A 20,199-nucleotide genomic window follows, 5' to 3' on the forward strand; every position below is an offset into this window, starting at 1 on the left:
TAACTTTGCCAATATCAACAGCATATCTTTTCTACTTCACTGGCAAAATTCTGACTCTGACAGGGCATTTTTTATTATTACTGAACGAAGCATAGTGAAGATTTATCATATAATATTAGTTCTTTTGTATTGTGAAATAAGGCCAATTCTTCTACTCATATTATATACATACCTTTCAAAACAGTCATCATTGGTTTAGATAGCTGAAAGAGTTAAAGGACATAATGTGATTTCTATCAATCTTTGAAGCTGATCAGCAGTTAATTAGTCTGAACAGTTTGTTAGCAATTCAGAACATTGATGGCTGATATTCCACACCTGAATTTGTTCATAGAGTTTATAGTCAACAGTAATAAAGTGTAACAGTCTGAACAACTATTAACTTTTTAGTTTAATCATATAGACTTATAAAACTGCCACTCATAATTATGACAAATTAATTGTATTACATTTAGTGTTGTTATGAACCAGTCAATGAGTTTTAAACATCCAGGTAGCCAATAAATTCAGTCAAGTCAGTCAGTCAGTCAGTCTGTCTGTCTCATACCAAAAGGGAAAAAAATGGCTTAATCAGGATTCATATTGCTTTTAATACAGTCTATATTGTACATACTGGGATACTAGACCCATTTAAGTATTGTTTCAGAAATATTGTCTTACTTAAACTGAGAAATAGAATGACTATAAGCAGCCAAAAATATCAGTGGGAATTGAAGACTTCTGACATCCTGCTGGCTACTCCATTGAGTTTCAGAAATATCCCTTCATTTCTTTCTTCTTTCTCTCTCTCTCTCTCTCCTTCTTCTCTTCTTTCTGTCCCTCCCTACTTCCTTCCTCCCTCCATCCCTATCCTACCCTCTACTCCTTCCTTCCTTCCCGCTTCCTATATCTCCACTCCTTTTTCGTCCCTTCCTATATCTACCAATTTTGACCAATTGAAAATTACAAACAAGCAAACAGAAGACTTTTAGTAAGGTAGTGTAAGGATAGGAAATATATAAACAATTGGCTGATTTTGATATTTTAATGAGTTCTAACACAATCCCATTGCTCAGAAACCTTGCCCAATAAATTTAAGGCACTAGACTAGGTGGCCAGACATTGTGAGTTCTAGTCCTTCCCTAGCCATGAAAGCTATCTGGGTAATATTGGGCCAGTCACTCTTTTTCAACCCAACCCACCTCACAGGGTAGCTGTTGTGTAGGAGGAGGAGGATGCGTGGGATATAATAATCACTTTGAGTTATTTGTAAAAATATTAAAGGTGGGATACGAACAAGCAATCAGAAAGCCCCCAAACTAGTATAACTAATAATCTAAGGCAAAGATGGTTTTTTTAAAAGAAAAAAAAGCAATCCAGTTAACTGAATGTTTATCAGGAAGTGTTGAAATTCAGTCTACTCGAGTGAGAAAGATCTATGTTCTTTAGAGCAGGGGTCACCAACCTTTTGGACCTCAGGGACCACCAACTCATAATTTTAAATCCCAGGGACCACTAACCAGTTCTGTGGGTGTGGCTTAGTGGTCATGTGACTGGCTGGGCATGGCTTGTATGCAAATATTAAAAATATTTATATATTGAATTTTTTTTAAAAAGAGTAACTTTTACCCCAAATCAGGCAAAGAAGGCAGGCAGATTGAGTTGCTCACAGAATCATTCAGTGATCTATTTATTTGCCATCAGCTAGCTCAGTCTCTCAAATTTGCTTGCCGTGAATATGCACTGAATAATAGAACCTTCAGTCCTAAGGGAGGTTCCGCTGTGCTTAAAAGCAGAGCCAAAGATCTAAAGACTAGCTAGAAAGCAAAAAAATCTAACTATTTCCTGCTTCCTCGCTAATCTAAATCTCCTGGCACAGTAGAACAGATGATGGTCGGAAAAAGAAAAAATAGCAATTTAGCAGGCAAGGAGTGAGTGGGCGGGGAGGGTTCCTGCGGGCCATGTGGGCTGCACAGCCTTGTGTTTCTGCGCAGCCTGTATAATTGCTTTGGGGGGGTGCTCTGGGGGTGAAATTTCTCTGCAGCCCACCAAAATTTTCTCATGGCCCACCAGTGGGCCACAGCCCCTCCGATTGGTGACCGCTGCTTTAGAGAAGAGCAGTATAACTCAGCAGCAACATAATAAGAAAATACTTATTCTCAAGAAGCCAGACGCATCCTAGAGTACTGAAGGCACTAACAAATGGTTTGGCTGGAAACATATATTAAGAAAACCCTGTGAACCAGGGAAGTGCCAGATGACTGATGTTCCAGTCTTCAAAGAACAGAAAAAAAGTAAGAAAGTACAGACCCTGATATTCTGACATCGGTACTTGAAGAAGTTCTTGGAGTAATCTAAATCATTTCTGTTAGGTAGTGTCAAAAGGGGCAATCAGCCAAATGAATCCTACTGAGATCAAAACATGTCTATAATTGACATGTGGAAAGCAAAACATTTTGAAGAGTTTGTTTCAGCATTTGTTGTTTATTGCAGTTAAACTTGAAAAATCTGACTTGCAGGAAGGAAAGGAGAAATGTCAATTTTAAAGTATATATGTAAATGAAGAAAACCCAGTCTAACTTGTTAGGAAGGAGGAGACAACCCCCAGTTTGTGAGCATAGCATTCATGAAGGAATTCTTTCAATTAAATTAGGCCCCAGGACTAAGAAGACTAGTGGCATATATCAAAAACTAATTGGGTTGCTCTAGTTTGCTACAAAAGTGCATTAAGAAATCCTTATCCATTGGCCATGCCAGGGTAGGATAATGGAACATCTGAAAAGAGTTGTTATCCTGGAGCTTTAGCACAGGCAATCAAGCATGCCACAGTCAAATGCACAAGTATCATAAGTGCTAAGAATTGGATTATAAGAATGTCTATGTTAAATTACTAGAACTTTTTTTAAAAAAGTAATACCTGCTCTAGAATCGCCAAAACAATGGTACAAATCCACCTAGAAGTAATGATTTTGGCAGGTGCAGTTATGAAGACCAGTTTCTCACACAAGCATTTGAGCAGATGGTACTAAGGCAAACTTTCCTAACCATTGTCCCTTCTATTATGGGTATAGGTTACACTTTCCAGAATTCCTCTTTAGCATAGAGTTGTTAATTCCTATATATTTCAAGGTACCAAATTTGGAATTATTGCCTTAGCATAACTAGTTCAGTCACAATGTATATTCTTAATAATTCATTCTTTCAGTATATAAATATGACACAATAGCAAATATTTTCAGAATATTTACAATTTACAATAAAATTTATAGTTTTACAAATTTAGAATACGGTACAATAGCAAATATTTTCAGAAAGCAGTGCCAAAACAGGTTGAGCTTTTGCTTTTTCAGAGATCCATTCCCATTTTTGATAGCAACAATTACAAACAGCTTTTTTAAATAGCAATTTTCTCATAATCTGTGTAGGTGTATTAAGAAACACACAGGCTAAAGAACAGACATTTCCAATCTATATTTAGATCTGCCTGGTCAGCTGTAATTGCATAATTTCATCAGAATCTTCTGCAACGGAAATACATCCATATTCATCCAGCATTCAAAGGAAACATCTTTACAAGCCATATCCTTTTACAGACCAACACATGGTCTCATGCTATTCTGTCCAATTGTTAAATATCTTCTTTAGGAAGGGCAGGGAAATTTAATTTTTTATCCATTCTAAAGACATTTCCTTTTATGATTTGAATAGTAAGGAAGGTGGAGCCTCACAAACAGGTGAAAAGGGATGGGGAACAAAGCAAAAGAGGGCAGACATTTGTCATTAGTGAACTTCTGTAATGGCATTTGGGAATGACCTTGGGAGACAGGTGACAGGAGATGCTGCCTAAGGTCTGGTCAGACAAAAGACAGAATAGCTCTCAGATGGATAGTGGGCAGAGCCAGAGGCTCAAGAAGAGAGCCTCCCTAGTTTCCCAGACTATAAAGGAGATGGGAGGAGATATGTATTTTCAGATTCCAAGATTATCAGGCAGACCAGATAGGAAATATGACCAGATAAACTAATTCTGTGGCAGTTTTATTAACAGAATCTTGCAATTTATAAACTCTAGTTTACAGTTCACCACAGCTGCTTTCAAGCCATTTCATAAGCCAAAAAACAACCTCCCATTGATTCAGATTCTATTATATATAGATACAAGCACTTAATATTATCTGAAGATAAACTGTACACTTAGACTCTGACTGTAATTTTAATATACTATTAACCATTTTAGTTTCTTCTTCAAGCTTCCTACTCCAAACTATATTAACTCCTTCACTTGAGCCTAAATCCAAGGATACTAAAATATGCTGGAAAAAATCCCATAGTTCTCTCTTTCACTTTGAAAGCCTAAGATCTTTTTCGGTGAAAAATGAAACAAGCTATAACTTGTGAATTCATATCTAATCAAATTTGTATTACATATCTGCAAACTGTTTGGAATACTGACAGAACTAGACATGCTCAAGGTTTCCTCATGGAATGCCAGTATGAGCAAGTGTTAAATTGTAAGCTAAATACTGCTGACAGTAAATGCTTGTTTTCCCCTATTTGTTCTCATGCATATAAAACTGTTGCATCTCTGAACAGATAATTCAGACATGCTTCCAATGTGAGCATTGTAGTGGTATTTTATATATCTATATTGCTATTTCAAACAATTGGACTTTTTCATGTAAAGAGAAATGTCATAATATCAGCCAGAAGAACCATATTTTAAAATGTATATTTTACAAAATACCATTGTCTTCTGAATTTATATAGCTTCAAGAATGGATAAATACAACTAAAAGCATAAAATTGGATACCATATTACAAAGTTTAGATTCTCTCAAGCTTTACTTCGGAATTATACCACGCTTCAAAAAGAATTCCTTGTAAAAGGAAAAGTAATGTGATAGTATAAGCTACAGAGGTTTTAAAAATGGCTACACAGATTTAACATTTTGTGAATTTTCAAATAGAAGTAGTATTTATACTTATATTTTACATTGGTTAAATAAGTTTCTCAATGTAAATGGGATGGTTTCTTAATATAGTGCAAAAGTATATTACAAGTAGTAATATATAAATATATATTACAAGTAGCAAAAGTATATTACAATTTACAACCACCATTGGGACTAGAACTTGTTGCTAAGCGTTACAGTTATTACGTGAAAAATCCATGATCACACTGTTTAGCAATGGCAGTTCCACTAATGACAGATGCAGCCATTAGGGAAGCACCTTATGCTTTTCTGCTCTGCTACACTGGCCTTTGCTTCACACACACACACCCTCAGCCCTGCCTATCTTCTCCCCTATAGCTGCCCTTTCGGGTGCCCTGCACTTTGTCACATACTCCTGATGCCGCCTGCACCAGTGTCCCCACTGCCCACAGCTAACTTTTTTCTCCTGCTGGTGGCCCAGGACTTAGGTACTAGGTGGAACATATGGTCCTAGGTTGGATGTGTTGAGTGAGAGCATGGAGAACCATTGGCAGTTCCCAGAGCAAAAGGGGAATAAGTATGGGAGGTGTTGTTTGGGGTGATGATAGAATTGGAAGAAGGGGAGGAAAGTGGGCTTTTGGGAGGAGCAGCGCATGTACTCCAGTTCAAGTATTCCTGGAAGAAGAGTCTGTGGGCTTTAGCAAGAGGTAGATTGTCCAAAGGCCTCTGGTCAGTCTCAGCTCAGACTTCCTCCTACAAAGTGGATAGAATTTGTTGACTGAGAGGAATATGCTACCTACAGGCGGGCAACATAGAGTAGTCCAACCAATCAGAAGTAGAACAGCATGCAAATCAGACAATCAAGAAGAGGCACCCCAGAGCTTTGCCCAACGTCACTGCTTGTTTATCCATGCTAGAGCGACCAGTGGATAACTGTATGAGGTGGGCATTATAGAGAAAAAAGCAGTTTATTTGCTAAGCACAAAATCTTTGCACCAGCCCTGCACCCTTTTAGGTTTTGTGTTCTTTCTTGTTTCCTCTAGTAAAGGCTCAGCCTTTTCTCCACAAATACTGACTAGGAAAAAAGGAGGAATACCTTGACGCACATGACAGAGGCATCATTAGCGGCTGCAAGGAGGGTGGGGCAGAGGCACAAGCTTTAAAGCCTTGATTGAAGGACAGGGCCATCTACTGGCTTGGGTGTCTTTTCTAAAGGCCACTGTTGACACATTAGGAACTTCCAGTTTTCAGATCAGACAGACCCCTAAACTCATATTTCTTTGATTCTCAAGGATGAAAAAGAAGGGGCCAAAATTGATTGACTTGAAGGCGAAAGAACCAAGAATTTAAACCTGAGGTCTCCAAACTCGGCAACTTTAACTCTCAGAATTCTGGGAATTGAAGTCCACAAGTTTTAAAGTTGCCAGGTTTGGGGAGCCCTGATTTGAAACCTGGAGGAGACACATACAAAAGTTTGATTTCCGTTTTCAACTATAGGTTGTATGTTCTATTTGTGTAAATTGCCCAGAGTTACTTATGTGTGGGAGATTTAGAAGTGTGTTATAATATATAAATGTATTACTTCTTGTCTGCAATAAAGCATCTCATCCAATTATATCATGTTTATAACATTTCTTCTGTAATCAAATTGCTGAACACAGGTTTGAGTGGAATGCTACAGTTTATTGCCTTGCCTAATATTAAGTTTCCAAAATAGCCTTGTTTCCACCTTCAAAATCATTCTGTTGGCATAAGACATTTTGAATTATTAGTTCAACATAAAGAAAAGCAATAGAAAGGAATGAAAAGTTGCACTATATGCCAAAAGAATCCTCATCTGTTCAGAATTCAGGTGAACTTAGCAATACTGTGGAAACCATGTCTGGCTGAATTCTTATATAACATCTTTGACAAATCATAGAGAACAAGAAAAATACCAAACACTTCAATGAGTGCATATTATGTCCCTCACTTGAAAAAAGGAGGAAAGGATGATGCAGAGAACTACAGGTCCTTGAGTTACCATCATAATATAGCATGCCCATCATGGTCGTAACTCATGACAAATCATAAAGCATGCTGATCACGTGACTGACCTGCTTTTACAAACTTTTTTGCAGTGGTTAAGTAATGTTGCAGTTGTTAAATGGCTCACCATAGGCAGTTTTGCCAAAAACCATAAGTAAATGCTAGTTTTCAGGAGAACTATCGTAAAACATGGTCAAGTGACCATGGAACACTTCAAGCAGCTATAAATGTGACTCAGTTGCTGAGCTCCCTAAATGTGGTCATGTCACTGGGAAGGGATTTTAAATCTGGGTTATAAGTGAAGGACTATATACTAGCCGGTCAGAGAAAATACTTGATAAAAATTCTGCAGCAGATCATAGAGCATGATCAGTAAATACCTTAAAATCCATCTGGTAATTACCAAAAGTCAGCATAAATTTAGGAAGAACAGGCCTTGGCAAGCCTAATTGTATCTTATTTATGACTGAATAAATTTCTTACTGGATTTCAGGCATTTTAGATGTAATATATCTTCAATAAATTATTCAAGGAAGTACCTTGTATTCTGGTAATAAAGGGTGGGCTGATACATCTGGCAGTATATTGAATTAAATCATTATTTTTCTTCTCGGTTTGCCTGGCTGCATTAGTGCCTTTTGAAACTCTCAAGTTACACATTTTATTCAAAAGTTTTGAAAGATTTCTAAATATAAATGTTTTTAAGACAACTTAAAAAGTTTTAGAATATACTTGCAAAACCTTCATAAATCAATATCCTATTTTGGAAAACTTATTAACAGTGATTTATTCTTACCTTTTTATATAAACACAATAGAGTCTAATATGTCCAAATAATTGTTGCTGCATATACTGGAATCTAGGATCTAAAAAGATTTTGACATTGAAGGTAAAACATTATCCCACTGCTTAGGGAAAATGAGGTTCTCCAATGCTTTATTCTATCCAGTACTTAAAGTCTTCATATTAGGTTATTTATAATAACTATTGAGCACAGACTTTTTGATCTCACAGAAATAAATTGTCTCATATAACAACTGAAAATGCTACTGATCCAAATCAAGATTTCAATCATTGCTGTAACTGTAAATATTGCCAGTGTATAGCAACTGACAAATGATATTTATCCTAAAAGAGAAAAATCTTTAAAACTGAGTTATTATCTATCAGTTGACCCAACATAAAGATCCCAGCATCCTTCCATAAAGTATTCTTTTATGTCAATTTAGCAAGGGAAAAGGGATCAAAATGCATTTTTCCAGAAATAGGATACCAGGTTTTGAACTGACAGCACAGAAATAGGAGTTAAAGCAAATCTATTCTATTTTGAATCCCATTAAGTAAAGGTATTAAATATAAATATTTCAGCAGGCTAAGGAACAAGAAATTGCAATAAATGAAAATGTCAAAAGTTTGGTACTAGTCAATAGAGAATATTGGCTATTGGGTATCCTCCTTTTTATGCTAGCCATTAATTATTTGAAGGGATTTTGATAAATATAATTTGGGCTTGTGTGACTTTCATTTGGTCTGATACTCAAATCATTGTTCATATGATTTTGGGTAGCATAAAGATGTTTAAAGAGATTGGTGTACCTAAAATTAGAATTTAATTTAAACATCAGATTTAGAGACCTTGGTGTATAGTCAGTTATTGTTTTGCTACTTAAAATCCTAGAATTAAGATAAATGATCACTTTCAATTCTTAAACTGGCTTTTTATTGATGAAATGGAAAAAAAACCCTATCAATGTAATTCTGTATGAGCAAAGTTTTAATTTGTTGCTTAAAAATGGAGTTGCTGTTATCTATCCATTCTGGTTTTTAAAAATTTATGTTCATATGTAAATTTTTCTTCCTCTTAGTTTATTTGAGGGGGTATTTTTAAAGTTATGTTCTTTTGTATTTACTTTTTTATCATTTGATTATTACTGCAATGAAAAAAAAGTGTTCATCCAACCAAACTGAGGTATCCAACATGGTACAATAAGGTAAAATTCTGAAAAAGAATTGAAAGGATGGCTCACAGTAAAAGCTAGGTCCCATTTTCCATTTCTCCAAAGGGTAGAACTTGGACTTCATGGTGCACGAAAATAGATGCTGACCCTCCAATCTTGCTTCTGCTTCAGTAACAATATAGAAATGCTTATCTGATGTGCAGAAGATACAATGCTGTGAAATTTTATTCTACTAAATAAGAAAAAAATAAAATAATTTTATAACGGTTTTTAAGTAACAGTATGAAATTTAACCAAAAAAATATGTTCTTGGTTAAGAAATAGAAATTAAATGCACAGTAATAGTGATTGTCAAAAAAAATTCTTTTGAATAGTAGCCAATTACAAATCAACCATGACTCAGCATGATTTAGCTACAAAAAAGACGCATGAACCTTTAGGCAGAAGTGAAGCTCCAAACTAAAAGGTTTTAATACCATTCTATTTGATGGTGATCAGACCTTAACCCAATATTGGGCTAAGCCCTGGGCACAAAATTTTAACAAGAGTTAAACAAGAAATTGAAACAGGTTTAATATAGGGCAAGTATATATGATCAGGGAATTAGAAACTCCTATGAAAAGAAAGTTAAGGAGCTGGGCATGACTAGCCTTGAGAAAAAGAATTGAAAGGATAGCTCACAGAAAAAGACAGGTCCCATTTTCCATTTCTCCAAAGGGCAGGACTTGGACTTTATGTTACCCAAAGATAGATTCTGACTGAACATCAGAAAAAACACCTAAAGGTGTGATCTGTGCTTCACTGAATGTGTTCAAAAACAGGTAATGTCTATCTTTCAAGGATACCTTAGTTTGGAGTCATGTACTGTACTCAGCATTTTCAACTGTCTAAACTCTCAGGTGGATCCTCTTCTCATTTTATTCATGTAGTTTTAAAAAATGTATTATGTAATATCCTGGAATCCAATTTGATGAGGTACTTTAGAGAAATATTTGCATCAAAATAACCATCTTTTCTAAATATACCATTTAAAAACAATAGAATATGCTTGAGAATTACATATATAAATAATCAATTAGGTTTTTATTAGATTAAAGCTGTGGTTGATAAAGAGTCGAACACAATTCAAGCTGCAGATTCTTAAAAATTATAAATATTGTGAGATAGGAAATGGGCTTTCAGCAAACCATCTGATAGGAAGACTTACTATGATTGCCACCAAATCCATCTGCTGAAAGTTTTAAGTGTAACTTCTGGCTGGACAGGTAGCTATAGTCTAATCTCTGTTCATAGACAATGTCAATGCTGTCACATGTCACATTTTGGATGTTTGGCAACCAGATTGAGTTTATGGCTATTTGTAACATCATGTGGTCCACATGAATGCAATTTACAATTATTATTTTTTGCTGCAAACCAGTATTCTGTTTCCAGCTTCTGGTAAAAAATGTCCATTGTGTACAATGGGTTCACATTGTGACTGTGGTGTTTGCTTAATGAGAGACTCAAAAAATGTCATTAAAATCAGGTCGGTCAAATGGGTGCCTCAACATGACTGTCATGACATACGGTGTAAATTCTGGGCTCCATTACAGTTATAAGCCGAAGACTACCAGCAGATTATATAGACCCCCAACTGGAACAGCTCCAGAGATATTAGAGGCCTTCTTGTAACTCTATCTGTTTGGCAGAGAACTTGAAAGGCCTACTGAGGATAATGCTCCCACAAAAAATGGGTCATAGACTAGGAAGCAGAGCTTCTCTATGTTAGCCCCCAGATGTATACTTGGAAATACATTTTGGCATCTTATAAAGCACTGAATTCAAGAACGTTTGGTTATACACCACCAATCTGTGCGCACACATTAGATGCTGATCGTATAGCATAGCTTGGATTCCATAGCCAAATAAGTAAACATGTCTTTTATTTTGTACTCACATATCCATTTGCCTTTCCTCCTAGGAGTCTAAAGAAATAGTGGTTTTATTAATGATGTTGATTTAGACAGAGAGGAAGACTGACCTAAAGTCACTAGTGAGCTTCCATTATTGAGGGTAGACTTAAACTTACTTCTGCCTTGCCCTAAAACCTTAGCTGCTGTACATGTGCTAAAGCAGTTGACAGAACAGCTTTTTATTCCTTTTGATCTCATACCAATCTGGATGTGTGATTAGTCACGTGCTTACCAGAAAGAAATCTGCTAGAGAAATATTTCCGTCCTTCGTTCAGTACAATCATTTCCTACACTGACCCAGACTGAAAAACAAATTTCCTAATTAAAGTGAAAGTACATTCCAGGGACTTCTGGTAATTCAATTTTCTCTTTTCCCATCTCATTAATAAATTTGTAGTGGCCCACATAATTATTGTTGATGCAAATCTTTCTTGGTTAGCAGAAACCAAGAAACCCTTGATGGGTCTGTTATGTACAAGAATCTACCAGTGCCATGAACTGAACTGCACAAACAAAAAAGTAACACTGAGTTTAGTTTTGCATGTGTGTTATTTGATACTACAATTTCATAATTGCCAGGAAGTTTGTTGCAGTCACAATCTGAGTTAAGTACAAAATATCTACCTAAGGACAAAGCTGCTTTCATTAACAGATTTATTGCATTTTAATCCCCTTACAGCAACTCTTCAAATATACAGTTCAGAGTCAAACTCCGTGGATAGAGACTTGCCAAAAGCTAAACTTAAATCCTATAGATAGATGACCAAGGACTTAAAGCTAAATTCCCCAATGTTCTATTTTTAGCATTACAAAGCTATTGAGCATGTGGTAATCCATTGGAAAATTAAGATACAGCAACTTTTCAGAAATGCATTTAGTCATACTCAATGGTTTTCTCTTGTTTATTGTTTAATAATTTACTACCTGCTCTGTTTTGGGGAACAAAAGGGAAAAGTATTGCAGAAAGAAAAAATATTCTCTTTGTATTTTTAAGAATCTTCACCCCTACATTGTCTACAAATAAATGATAATGTAACAATTTTAATATTAGATGTCTTAATATATTTAATTATGATAACTGAACTAACACACTCACACTCACAAGTTGACCCCCTCACGTCATCCTGATGTATCACTTTGCATTTTACTGCTGAAAGTCAATTTGAGATCTACAGCAGGTTGGAAAAGCTAGTAATGATGCTCTCTGCAGTCTCTAGAGAGTCCACATTATACACAGCATACATTATTTATAAAGTTGGATGATGCCTCCATTAGCCCTGCAAGATTACACACCAAAAGAAACCACTTATACTTGACAAGACAGGCTACACTGCATTACCAGCACAACTTAATTCAAGTTTACCTACTACCTAGACCGATCTTGCCTTTTGTTTACACACATTAAGCAGGAATGCATGAGAAATTTATTTGGAAATAATCACTGTCAGTTTAAAAGTTCGTGCTTTTCTTTTGAGAATTAGAATTTTACCTGCCACTTCTTTTTCTGCCATCATATACTGTATATGTGAGAAACACTGGGCATTTTATAAAGCTAATACCAAAGTCATTTAAAGTGGATAGTAATTACTGTTCGTGTTGCTTGTACAGCCATCAATAATTCAATTTGCCCACATGTCTTCATTACATGTGAATATCTCCACCAGAATTATTTTCTACAGCTTATATATATCAAGGACCAGTTTCTTCCTAGGAAATCTCTTTCCAGCAAACCATACACCCACATATATAGGAAGGACAAAGAGGGAAGCATCTTCTGTTTCACCAATGCTAAAAAAATTAAAATCTTGGGCACCCTTTTCCACCTCTCCCTTATTACTGCAATATGGAATGTATATGTATAAAGCATTAGACACATTGTAGGGAGTTCTCCCACAATCCTTTTACTGAAAAGTACAAATAAATGATGGGTGAGATAATTTATAGCTGTGGAAATACATATGCAAATAAATTAACTGGAGTGTGAAGGCAGCATCCAGTTTAAGCAAGTTTGAAAAGATTTATTAAACTCTAGCTTGAAATAGAAAAAGCATCTTTTGCGAATGGCAAATATGCATTAACACGGGATGAGGGGTGATGTAGGAAAAAGCAGAAAAATGCAAATGTTTTCATCTGTAAATATATGTTCTACTTTCCTTCAGTGGAGCTTATGTAATTGTAACCTTAGAGGTTCTCAACATCAGTATACTTATCTCAAATCAGTATTGTCTTAGCCTTTGTAAACATTGGAGTCATCCCCCCCACACACACACAAGTAAAGAGAAGGACACTGCAGAAGAGAACTGTATTTGATTATGTGGAGGGGGTTGAAAGGGTTAGAATTAAAACAAGGACAAATCAGTACCCTTGTAACACGATCTGGCCTTGAACCAAAGTGATCTTATCAGAGACAGTGGCTAGGAAGTTTTTAGGCTGTTTTAGCTTTTGCAATCATGCCCTGAACACTTGGTTATGCTAAGAAAAGAAGGACCAAGTATTCCTATTATCACGAAGAATTAGGCATTTCCAAAAGCTTCTCAAATAGAAGTCACAATAGTTATGCTAAATGCCCTCTTCAACCCTCAGCAGGTCATCCTCAACCCTTTCTGGATGCAAAGCACACCTATAAAAATAAGAATTGCATAGGTTTAAAGTGGCAACTGCCTAAAGGAATGCTGTCTTACTGCTGCTGCAACTAAACAACTAGTTCTTGGAAGTCTATGGAGATTCTCAAGTCATCCAGATCACAATTGTCCCCAAGGTGTTTTTTCAAAAGGCAGCTAGACTTTTCACTCCAGTTGCCATTTGAAAAAGCACCTTTGGGATTGTGCATGGAAGTGAACCTCCCCAGATGCAGTTCATTTTAAATTCTTAAATAAAGACACACAATTGAAGGAGCAGCAGATTAGACAGAACAATGCCTCCGCCAGTTGTTCTTAAAGGGGATTGAGCTTTTTTATGGCTACAAATCAAGCACCAACTCTTTTTTGTTACTATATTATGAGTGATTTGTCCTAGACTCAGCTGATCTCTGGCCATTTTCACCATGGAACTAACTCTTCCATGAGTTTATATCTACTTTTCCTTCCTAAGGCAAACAAAGGTTGCTCCCCAGTGTATGAAAATAAATGTGGATTAAACCTGGTATCCATATATATATTAAGCACAGTAAAGATTGTTGTCTTATCCTTAAGCATAAAGCCACTCCTCAAATTAAAGCAGCTTTTCATATTCTTAATACCCTGTATTAAGAAATTCTAAGCCAGCCCACACACGTAGCCTCATCCACTATTTAACAAAGGGCAGAAAGAAACTGCTATCCTCGGTTTATCATAGCTTTCCGCTACGAATTCCCATAAACCTCGCCAAATAAACCCGGAGGATGGGTGGGAGGAGAAAGCAAGGTTTCTGCTAGACTAGAGCAAACAAACAAAAAAAACCTCCCGAATCGGTCATCGCTAATAATGTCAAAAAGGGAAGTTTGACCAGAGAAACCTGCCACTCAAAAAAAAAAAAAAACGGGCTTGGAAAGCGTTCCTCTCCCCGCGCCCCCCCCCCCCACAAAACATCAGACAAAAAATGGCAAAAATGCTGAATTGCAAAGGAGAGGGTAGCTCCACTGTATTGGGTTGGTTTATTTTCCTTCACTACTGAAGCCAAATTGGAGGCCAATTTCTTCAGTTTTGGCTCGGAATAGCCGGGGGTGGAGGTGGGCGGCAGGACGCCCGAGAAAGGACCTCCTGACTGGGAACCAGACTCTGGCTTTTCCATTGCTTTCCCTCTCCTCTTCCCCCTACTTGAGAAGCGGCAGCCGAAAGGAAGTGGAAAGCAGAGAAGGGGGAGGGAGATGGCGGGTCTATTTTACCTCTGGAGCTACAAAAAGGTCCCCATACCTCCACCTCCTCTTCCCCCGCAAGAGGAGGAGGAAGAGGAGAAGGAAACTTTTTTACAGCGTTAAAATCGCCGCCGCCGCCGCCGCCGCCTCGCTCTTTTCGGCTCCTTCCACCAGCACAGCCGCCATCATGGGGAGAAACGAAAGCTCCCCTTTGCCCTCATCGCTCCGCACGCGCGCGATTCAAGATTGTCGCCGCTCAGCCTCACCCTCGCCTGCCCCTCTTCCCTTCTGGCAGTCTCGTTGTTTTAAAAGAAGAAGACGAAGCCCGCAAGGAACCGGCAGAAAAGAAGAGGGATGGAGCCTCCCCCCCGCCCCAAAAGGGAGGAGAAAGGACACCAAGGCGGGTGGCGGGGGGGAGATGACTCCCCAAGGAAGAAGGCAAGCTCGGAGCGGCAGAGAGTGTAGCCCAAACCCAGCTCCTTACCAGCAGCTGTCCGCGAGGGGCGAGGCGAGGGAATAAGGAAAAACGACCGTGCAAAGCGCAGCGCGTCGCAGCTGCTGGACAGGCGGGCAAAGTCCCACCCGCTGCCGCTGCCGCTGCCGCTGCTTTTTCGCTCTCGCTTCCAGAGAGCGCCGCCGTTGAGCAGCCCAGCTCGTTCTGCCGCTGCGCCTGGATTGATCTGGTCTCACTGGCGTCAGAGAGTCGGAGCCACCCAACCTCCACTTACCCTACTGCCAATACACAACATACATACACACACATACACACACACGCTCTGCCTCTCGGCCCGAGTTAGGGATCCTCTCCAAATGCCCGCCCCCGCGTCGACAAAGAAGGCATGGCTGGTTCGGCTGGAGAAACCACTTCGTGGCTTTTTCCCTCCCTCTTTCTTTCTCCGCTCCCCGGCCCGCCCCGTGGAAGGACTCTTGCAACCATGGAGCGAACCAGCGGCCTCTGCAACGGGATTGCAACTTCGGCGGAGAAGCCATTGGCCAAGTTGGGGGGAGAGGGGAGGGAATCAAAGACCCGGTCAGGTTTTTTTTAGGGTTTCGCTTTCCAGTTCTCTGGATGGAACTGAGGCGCGGTTTCGGTGGCGAGCTTGGCAGCTGTATGTATCCTGAGAACATGTCCTCCTCCTCTCTAAATCTGAAAAAGCAGGGGTTCCGAGCTGGTAAAATCGGTGTTTAAGTGAAGTTCAGAAGTCTGACTATATCGACCTTCATCCAGACCATGGATTTCCAACCTTGGCAACTTTAAGCCTGACGGACTTCAACTCCCAGAATTCCCCAGCCAGCTGTGCTCTGGACTTCAACTCCCAACTGGCTGGGGAATTCTGGGAGTTGAAGTCCGCCAGATTTCAAGGTTGGCTGCCAAGGTTGGAAGACCCCTGATCCAGACAATCTTCCTGCTTCCAGATTTTGTTTGTCAGAAGTGCTATTGCCAGATTTCCCATTTTCCCAGAAATGTCCTGTTTAATACCCACCCCACCCCACCCCCAATCAAAGACAGATAATTTCACGCATAGGTGTGCACCCAGGTATAGGTATTTGCCTACCGTTCTGCTGAAATATGGTCAGGACTTAGAAGTCACATGAGCTGTACTGGATTAGGACAAAATTTAATCACAGCATTTTACTCATCTTATAGGACACTATGTGCTTCTAGGAGGACCACAAGGGTAACAGGAGGCATAACAGCTTCCTATTGGCCAAAATCATCTTTCAGAGAAATACTCTCTTCAAGATGCTTTTTCTTCTATATGATTGTCTAACATTCTGGCCAGACGAACGTCTCTGACACCCTTCAGCAACTATAGCTGCTTTGCAGCTTTGTGGTGCAAATATGGACAAACCCTTCATTCTCGAACTAAACATCTCATCATATTATTTGTGCAGATCTATTATTTTTCATTTACATTGTGTAATCAGAATTCATGATAGTTCTTCCTTTTTTTTTCTTGATAGCTAGGTTTGCACCGGATTTTTTTTTTTACATGTAGAGCTTTGTCAAACACCTTTTGAAAATGTAAACAATCAATGATCCCTTAGCCCATATACTTGTTTACACTCTTAAAATACTTTAAAAGCTATGTGGGTCAATTTGCTTCTAAGAAATCAGATGAGTTGTACTGGATTAGGTCAAAGTTTCATCTAATCACAGCACTTTACTTATCCTATGAGACATCCACCATATGTTTCTAGGAGTTTTTGCCTTTGCAGAAACTCTGACAATCATTCTTCTAAGTGTTATTTTTTACAGTGATAATTTATTTCATCACACTTTCTACCAATTTGCACAATACAGATACTGAACAGACCTTTCCCTAATTTTCTAGATCTTCCCACATTTCTTAATTAATTCCAACTCAGTGGCATTTTTGAAATACATTATGTAGGGATTTAGGATTTTGTCCAGCCATCTGGCAGCAGGATAATTCTTTGAAAACAGAACAGATTGGAATTTGGTATCGTGGTAGAAGCAGGCAAAAAAAAAAAGCCAGTTTAAAAATGGACTGAATTTGGCATGGGATGAGAACAATATTACAGAATAATTTATTCAATCTTAAGGGACAGGCAGAGCAGCAGCATTGAAAAGGCTGCTGAGCTCTGTTTTTAAACCTCCGTTCTCCTTAATAGAGAGCTGGTATTAAGAAGTGAGAAAGAATTATAGAAAAAAGACTTTCTCTATAATAGTTTGTAATTAACAACAAATTACGAAATCCATCTTCCTTCCCAGTATTTGCTCAACCTTCAAGGACATGCAAAGAATAATTTCATCTTTTCTACAAACTTTTCTTTAATACTCCTGCTATCCAACATTTCATCCATCTCTGTAGGGTTTGTTTTTCCTAATGTGTATTTTTATCCTACAGACAGCTAGATGGCTACATTAAAATGCAATCCACAAGTTTTTGAACCTTAACATTTGCTGCTTGATGGTGGATACTATTGTGCCTTAATAATTGAATCTGGTACTATCGTCACAATTTTAATCCAAGCAATGTTATAGACGTGATGGATTCCCTGACATTTTTCCCTCCTACCAAGCACCACCTGGCAGCATGAAAACTACTACCAACTGATCTCCTTAATGTCGATGGGCAAGGAGCAAAGCTGTGCAAATATAGGTAGGTGCGTCAAATGACAGATTAAGCAATATGTCAAGTCCTACTAAAGTCTATTCTAAGTTGCCAAAATATTAGGCAAATAGTGGTGATTCCTGAAACCAAATCTCAAACTCTTTTGAAAAAAATATTAAATTCTTGTCCTCAAATGGTTTGGCTGACAAGCATAGGCATGGTGCTTGATCTCCTAAATGAGAAATACAGCCAATATGAGTAAAACCTGGGAATGTAGGCAATTGCAGTCCCAAATATTGAAGAAAGGCGAGTCTACAGGTTTGCATTATTTTTAATCCTATTTTTGAAATAATTACCAACATTATATGTACTGTAAAATATTAAGACAGAATTTTTAAAAGGACCACTGAAATGTAACAGATAAAATCCCAAAGGTGCTTTTTAAAGAGGCAACTGGACTGGTGTTGACAATCTGCAAAATTAATAATAGTTTTTATTGTCTAAAAATATTTTGCTGTTTTTACTATGCAATATTGCAACAACTCTGGGAGATAAAAAAAAAAGATATGAAATCAAGAGTTCTGAGTAAGAATTTACTTTTCCTGGCTTAGGAAAGGTGCAAATTTGGAGCTCCTGTGTCATAACTTAGTATATTATGAATCATTTCTTACATTCAGTTACATACTTTCCATTATGTAAGGAAAGGCAAAGAATCTCAGAAAATAATTAAAAACAAATAGTCATGCAGCCTTAAGGAGAAACCATTGTCGGGAAATTGTGTAATTAACATATATTTCTGATAGGAAAGAAAAACTGAAGACAATAAAATCCAATACAAACATTTACGAAAAGGATACAAAATAATAAAAGGATTTGTCCCAATATACAACAGTATATTTATAAATATTATATTACTAGAGTCATTCAAGAAGATAATATGTCCTTGAAATTGTATATAATGGTTTTATACTATTCTCAAAAAGCCACGCTAGACACCTATTTTAATGTATGTTTATCAGTTTGGAAGGATTTGTAGGTATGAAGATAAATTACCGTAGCTTTTGTTCCATACATGAGACGTATCATCTTGCTCAGTATTGGCCCAATTTGCCAAACATATTAGATTTCCACGCTTTGGTAAAGTTTATTAACTAGGAAACAGATTACAAGACTTTTAAAATCATGTTTTATTAAGTCAAACACAATTAGTTGGCTCACAATATCTTAAGCCAAATCAACTAAACCACATTCCCATTTGATACAATACAGTAGATGAATTTGGTTACTTGTCTACTTCATAGTGCACTAAACTACAGTGTGATTTATTTGGATTTACCTTGACATGTTGCATGAATCCACCAATTGTGATTTCTTAAACCAAGTATTACACTAATGTGAATACTGAACATCAAAGTAGGGATATAAAATTGGAATGATAAAAAAAAAAAGTTTTACTGTTTATCATCAAAAGATATTTTTTTTCCTTTATTTGGAAGATTAGTCTAATGGTAAACTTTATAAATGGAACCCAGTTGTATCGAATAAAGATTGCTAGTGCCATTTTGTGTTTTTTTCCCCATGGTTATTTAAAATCAATATTTAGGATGATTAAGAAAAGCTTTGAAGCTATGAAGCTTTCCCTGTTCATAGAGGAAAATTCTCTGTTGGAAAAGCTGTGCCAGCTTCAAGAAAATATGCGTTACTTTCTCTCAAGAGAAGCAACCTAGAACTAAGGAGAAATTTCCTGACAGTTAGAACAATTAATCGGTGGAATGACTTGCCTCCAGAAGTTGTGGATGCTCCAATACTGGAAGTTTTAAAGAAGAGATTGGACAATCATTTGTCTGAAATGGTATAAGGTTTCCTGCCTAAGCAGGAGGATTAGAAGACCTCCAAGGTCTCTTCCAACTCTGTTATTCTGTTCTGCTTTTTCAGTGCTAGCTGCTTTCTTAATGGACTAATATTCAGAGGTCACCTCTATTTAGCTGAGCTTTATCTGAAATGTTACTGTCCGTGTGAACCAGTGATGGGATTCAAATTTTTTTACTACCGGTTCTATGGGCATGGCTTGATGGGTGTGTCAGGGGAAGGATGCTGTAAAATCCCCATTCCCTCCCCATTCCTGGGGGGAGGTTACTGCAAAATCCCATTCCCTCCCCACCCCACTAACCTGCTTTCCAGCTCCCTTCTTCTATGCAGGGCAACAAAAGAAGACCCAGCCAATCAGCTGGGACTCAGGAGGCAGAGAATAGATGAGGGCGGGGCCAGTCAGATGGTATTTGCCAGTTCTCCGAACTACTCAAAATTTCCACTACCGGCAGGGGTGGGATGCTACCAGTTCTGCCCAGCTCTATAGAACCAGTAGCTTTGAAGAGCAGCAGACACCAAACCAGTTCTGTGTCTGTTGCTGTTTGGCTCACCCACCCGCCCAGGCTG

General features: G+C 37.9%; 1 protein-coding gene across 7 annotated transcripts in view; it reads right to left on the bottom strand.

Moving 5' to 3' along the window:
* SMAD1 (SMAD family member 1) overlaps nt 1-15,558 on the bottom strand; it is a 35,983-nt gene extending 20,425 nt beyond the window's left edge. Inside the window, exons 1-3 of one of the 7 annotated variants that reach the window (XM_087936068.1) lie at nt 15,168-15,558; nt 2,897-2,933; nt 173-203 (exon numbers count right to left, since the gene is read on the bottom strand). The gene's annotated coding sequence lies outside the window, so the exon portion shown is untranslated. Of the gene's footprint in view, nt 1-172; nt 204-2,896; nt 2,934-8,965; nt 9,116-14,713; nt 14,935-15,167 lie in introns of those variants that run through there. The other 6 variants (XM_026698111.2, XM_087936069.1, XM_087936070.1 and 3 more) reach the window with 6 other exon arrangements.
* Nucleotides 15,559-20,199: the final 4,641 nt, after the last annotated feature.

This window comes from Pseudonaja textilis, chromosome 6 (assembly GCF_049901715.1).
Source record: "Pseudonaja textilis isolate UNSWEBS1 chromosome 6, rPseTex1.2, whole genome shotgun sequence".
NCBI classification, from domain to species: Eukaryota; Metazoa; Chordata; class Lepidosauria; order Squamata; family Elapidae; genus Pseudonaja; species Pseudonaja textilis.